The sequence below is a fragment of the Salmo salar genome, chromosome ssa29 (assembly GCF_905237065.1).
Source record: "Salmo salar chromosome ssa29, Ssal_v3.1, whole genome shotgun sequence".
NCBI classification, from domain to species: Eukaryota; Metazoa; Chordata; class Actinopteri; order Salmoniformes; family Salmonidae; genus Salmo; species Salmo salar.
Genome location: NC_059470.1, coordinates 20573956 through 20579955, shown reverse-complemented (window position 1 = coordinate 20579955; position 6000 = coordinate 20573956). Strand labels below are relative to the sequence as shown.

Genomic DNA, 6000 nt, shown 5'->3' with positions numbered 1-6000 from the left:
TGACTGAGCGCTGTACTCAGATTATTGCAAAGTGTGCTTTCGCTGTAAAGCTTTTTTGAAATCTGATACAGCGGTTGCATTAAGGAGAAGTGTATCTATAATTCTTTGAATAACAGTTGTATATTTTATCAACGTTTATGATGAGTATTTCTGTAAATTGATGTGCTCATTCACCGGAAGTTTTGGGAGGCAAAACATTTCTGAACATTACACGCCAATGTAAAATGGGGTTTTTGGATAGAAATATGAACTTTATCGAGCAAAACATACATGTATTGTGTAACATGAAGTCCTATGAGTGCCATCTGATGAAGATCATCAAAGGTTAGTGATTAATTTTAGCTGTATTTCTGTTTTTTGTGACGCATCTCCTTGCTTGGAAAATGGCTGTGTGGTTTTTGTTGTCTAGGTGCTGTCCTAACATAATCTAAATGCTATGCTTTCGCCGTAAAGCCTTTTTGAAATCGGACAGTGTGGTTGGATTAACAAGAAGATTATCTTTAAAATGGTGTATAATACTTGTATGTGTGAGAAATTTGAATTATGAGATTTTTGTTGTTTTGAATTTGGCGCTCTGCTATTTCACTGGCTGTTGGCGAGGTGGGAAGTTAAACGGTCTGTTTGAGATTGTCACGACTCCTACCGAAGGTGGCTCCCCCTCCTGCTCGGATGGCGCTCGGCGGTCGTCGTCACCGGCCTACTAGCTGCCACTGATTCCCCCCCCTTTCCGTTATTGTTTGCACCTGTTCTTGTTGGGCTGATTAGCGGGGCTATATTAGCCAGAAGGCCCGCCTGCTCTGTGTGCGGGATTGTTGCTCTGTATTTTGGGCTTGTGTTCACGCTGATTGTGTTTATGCGCTAGTGCGTGGTTTTGCGCCGACTGTTTTCTGTCCCCTGTGTTTGGGGCACTTTGTTTTGTGTGCGCTCTGGATCGCTGTTGGGGTGGCTTGTGTGTCGCCGTTGTGCTCATTAAAAGCCACTACCCTGTATTCGCTGCTTCCTGCGCTTGATTCCTCACCCACTACACCCAAGCCTTACAGAGATAAGTTTGCAGTTGGGATTTACAACAACAAAATGTTTTTCTCAAATGTATGTTTTGGCCACAAATAGTATAGGATGAGTAAACAACATTCTTTGGGTATGAGTTAAAAGAATATGAGTTAAAATAAAAATATTTTAACTGAACAGTTACTTTAATAATATATTCAATGAATACAGGTATGGAAGTTGAACAACGTACAATGAGGACCTCGTAAACACACACACACGCACACACACACACACACACACACACACACACACACACACACACTTATTCTTCCGTTCAGGGGCCAAGAGCACGGGGACTGTGAGGAGAGGGCCATATTCATCATCCCAGCGCCAGGCTGGCACCCCCACTCAATCACACCGCCTTGTCAGAATGGTCAAACCTCATTCACATCTTTAAACATTCAATCACTGGCTTTACCCTGACCACAGACAGACAGATAGACAGGTATAGCCCTCAGCTATATGTGACAGGCCTCTACTTTATCCAAGCTCTCTCCCTCTAACTTGGGATAGCACACATTATACCTATAGCTCATCTACTATCTATCTACATGTCTCTTGTATCTGACATCTGATCCAATGAAATTCACAGAACTGAAGTCACACCCAATGAGAGGTGACACAGAAAGACATAACAGAATAATAGATAGTATTCTAAAATATTCTTCATAATGGTGTTTCTGACTACTGTGTTTGAGGCGTAGGGCCCCGTTGCATAGCTCACAGTAGAGTAACTCTCTCTGCCTGAACAGGTCTCCTTGGAGGGAAAGGCAAAAGGCTTTCATTTATCCTGAATGGAAGACAAAGCACAAAACACAAGTCCCCAGTGGCCCCCTGCACTAGGAAACTACGCGAACACCTTGCCCCAAATATCTGATCTTGGAGGAGCAAAAATAGCATCCGCTGTATTTGTTTGCTGGGACGAATTCTTCCAATCCCCAGACATTGTCTTGTCATTGAACATTTGCCGTGGTGTGTTAGGAATATAAAAATGTGTTTCTATAAAAAATAAAAAAAAAACACATAGCATACTGCTCAAGAACAAAAAGATAATTGTATTGATTTGGATGTGATGTGCAGAAGTTGAAAACTCTCACCTGGGTTATAATGTTTGCTGTCAGATGGGCTATATTGACTGAGTTGTTGACGCGGGAGCTCTGCTCAGAAATGGATCAATGAGTTGGTTTGAACTCCGCATGAAAAGAAGAAGCTCAGGTACGGTAGCTCAGAGTAAAAAACATCCCCAAGTTCCAATGGATATGAGTTCAGTACCTTTGAGCCGAGAGAAAGAGATATGTGTGTGTGTGTTTCTGTTTGTGTATCTGAATGTGTGTTTATGTTTATGTCTGTGTCTGAGACAACGAGAGAAAAAAGTGTCTGGTATGGAGGCTGTGAGAAAGTGAAAGTGACTGCGAGCCCCTGAGCCATAGGACTGAACATAGCTGGTGGGTTTGGTGGGGCGGGAGACTCAGTAAGCGAAAGCTGCACACACTGACATCAATTACACTGAAGTAACTAACAGTAAATGGCAGTTGTCAGTTAGGCTTGATGGCTTGGGGAAATATTTCCTCACCTGAAGGTTATTGGCCAGCTCTGAGGAAGCCAGGTTTTGCTTGTTGCAGAGCAGGCCCACTTTCTCTCTCTCTCTTTTTCACTCCTTTTTCCTCTCTCCTCTCTAGCTCCGAGCTATGGTAAATCAAATAGATTTGCATGATGATAAACATGCTGGGGCAGCAATTTGAGTGGAACAGCACTCACATTTATAAAAAGCAGAGCAAGATGAAAAACGCACACACACACACACACACACACACACACACACACACACACACACACACACACACACACACACACACACACACACACACACACACCTATTGCTACAGTAAGTGTACAGGGGGAGTAGCAAGATGAGAAATCCAAACGGCAGTCACAATCGCTGACATCTCCAGGACGCTGTATGCCTGCCTGCCTGGTTACATCCCGTCCAGCATGCCACAAAGTCAGCTAGCCTTCAGCCCTGCTCGTAAAACCAATGACTAATTTCCATTCTCTCTGCTGCCATTCAGCCTCAAGGTGGACACAGTCTGGGCTCCCTCAGCACACACAGATACAGAGGGGGAGGCAAGCTCTCTCTCTAGCTCTCTTTTTGCCTGGGAGGGACTGCTGTACAGTAGCTGGGCAGGTTGCTGTTGTGTGTAGAATCCAGTGAACACAATGTGCAGTGTAGCACACCCTCTCCCTTTTTCTATTCCCCCTCTGTCTGAAACAGACCCAGGAAAAGGGAGGCCCAGGGGTCAGGCAGCCAGTCTCTCCCCAGAGGGGGTGTGCTCCAGGGGGGGCTGGGCTAGGCTGGCGTGTGGCTGAGGCAGGTGGTGGTGGGGAGGCAGTCAGCAAATCGGCACCTCGCTGCCAGGGCCCACCCCACACACACACACACACACACACACACACACACACACACACACACACACACACACACACACACACACACACACACACACACACACACACACACACACACACACACACACACACACACACACACACACACACACACACACACACACAGGAACGTTTTATCTACTGATCAACCCTAGTCGCCTCGCCAGGGGGCTTGTGGGACACCCCTGGATTTTGGCAGCAGGTTCCAGTTGCAGCCAGCCCTCTTTTTTTCATAGCAGAAAAAGCTTGTGTGTGTGTTGCAGTGACTGTGTGTAGTCACAGAGCATGTGTTTTTATTTATGCCTCCAACCCTTTTCCTGAGAACACACATGCACTGCCACTCCTGACCCCTCCTTTTATAGCCTCCTGTCTGGCTGTTAAGGTTGCCTGCTTGCATTAATTACCTCCCGCCCTGCGCTCCCTGGACACCCTCATTCCAAACCCACCTTTAGGGTCCGCCGTGTAGGAGTGGGCCTGACCAGGGTTCAAACCAATTAACAAACAGCTTTCCTTAAAGGAGTCTTTATTTATGCCTTTATTCTCCCCTCCCTCCAAGACAGAGGCTAGTACCACCTACCTACCCTGAGAGCTGGCATGCCCCGCGTCTAGCCACCTCGGTTAGTTGAATTAAAGAAATGAATAATGAATCGACTTCACCACCCCAAGACTTTTTCGTGCCTCTTGCGTTTGCACCGCAGCTCATGTAGCCCTCCCATCAATTAAGCATGTTAATACAGCCACGGTTATTCATTTAGGTGTGCTATTGCCTACTCAGCATGTTGTTTGCAGTACTTTAGAAATGCCATGGTTTGCTTAGTGGCTTTATGCCCAGTGGCATGCTGACGGTGGTTCCGTCTATGTACCAAACGTTTGATGGGTTTGATCTGATAGCGTGGCAATAGGTGCTGTTGGAACGGATCAAGTCCTCCGGTGTGAAGTTGATGTTCTGGTGGTTTATGGGTGTCATGGCTCGGTTTGTGTTCTTCTAATGGCAAGCCTGCACATGCAACAAAAATATTCCACAAGAAATGGGATGCCTGCTACACACACACACGCACACACACCTTTCACCTCTACATACACTACAAATGACAACCGTGTTTATTTTGCCATACCTAGAAATAACACAAGACTGAGTTTAAGCACAAACCAATATGAAACAAGTATACAGTGACACTAATACATTTCCTGTTGTCAACACTTAAACTGACACAGATACCATATTTACTGTGTTTCTATCCCACACTTCCTGCTTCTCCCTCTAGCTCGTCTTTCAAACGCCGCCTGTGCTGCCCATACCCCCCCTCTTATTTGGATTTATTTGGGAGATAATATCATTGGTATGCACAATGTTAAAGGGGAGAGAGAAAATGGTAGAGGCAACCTTCCTGCCAGAGAGCCAAGAGAGGCAACATTTATGATTTACGAATCCTCACCTTGTTGTCAAGACGATGTACCTGTGCAGTGGAAACTCAGAAGTTGAGTCATTGTGTGCGAGTGTGTGAGAGTGTGAGAGAAAGAGAGAGAGAGAGAGAGAGAGAGAGGGCGAGGCTAAGCAAAAGAGAGACAGGTGGAAAGTGGAGGGAGAGATATTTGTGGTTTGGCTACTAGGGTGTGATGCGCATTGTTTTAAAGAGCAAGACCATGATGAAAACATCTTTGGAGTGTAAATAAATAGTGATATCCTGAATCAGCAATGAAACGAACAAATGGAGAGATGTAAACAGGCACATGCATGCACCATGTTTTCAGTTAAATGGAGGAGATAACGTTCACACAGAGCTGTACAGCAGGGGCCTATACTCATTCATCTGACTCACTTGCTGTCCTTGGTGATGATGACGCTGGATGAATCCAAGATGACCTCACTTCTTCTTCCTGTTACGTGACCTCTGGATGACATAAGAGCCCTCTGATTTGGCAAGGCCAGCTTCCTTCATCGCAAACCATTGGTTGATGAATGCAACGTCCATTATCATTCTTGTCCAATGTGATATCAGCTTGTTTAGCGTGGTCGTTTTGGTGCTGAGGGGCCAGTGGTTTAATGTCCATTCCTTTCCACTCTGTCCTGTCCGACTACACGGTTCCACTGAAAAACATCAAGGGGAGGAATGTGTGTAACGTTTTATGAATCCAACACAATTAAGCCCATCGTTTCCTGTAGCCTGGAGCGGCCTGTAGAAGAGCAACTGTCTCAGCAGAGCCCAAGTGACATGTTTTTCTAATTACCACACACACACAGCCCCATCACATGGTTAGCGTTAGATTTTTAAGTAAATACAGCTGATCTTTATTGGTAATTTCATCAAATAAATTGGGCTGTATTAATGAACCACATCAGGTTTTCCAGCATCAGAGAGTGAATGAATGGACGTCCTGATTGAAATATCAGGTCTCTTCAAACTCCTCAGTGAGTTTTTTTTACGAGTACCATAAGGAAGTTGAGGATAAGACAAAAGTGCCTCCAGTCCAGTGGGACCTGGGTTACATCTTTCTTAATGTGTT

At 45.3% G+C, this 6000-nt stretch overlaps 1 long non-coding RNA gene across 1 annotated transcript in view; it reads right to left on the bottom strand.

The window, feature by feature from the left end:
* Positions 1-4945: 4945 nt before the first annotated feature.
* Positions 4946-6000, bottom strand: part of LOC106590319 (uncharacterized) — a 30747-nt gene continuing 29692 nt past the window's right edge. The window contains exon 3 of the long non-coding RNA XR_001325034.2: positions 4946-5584. This is a non-coding gene — a long non-coding RNA (uncharacterized lncRNA). The remainder of the gene's footprint in view (positions 5585-6000) is intronic.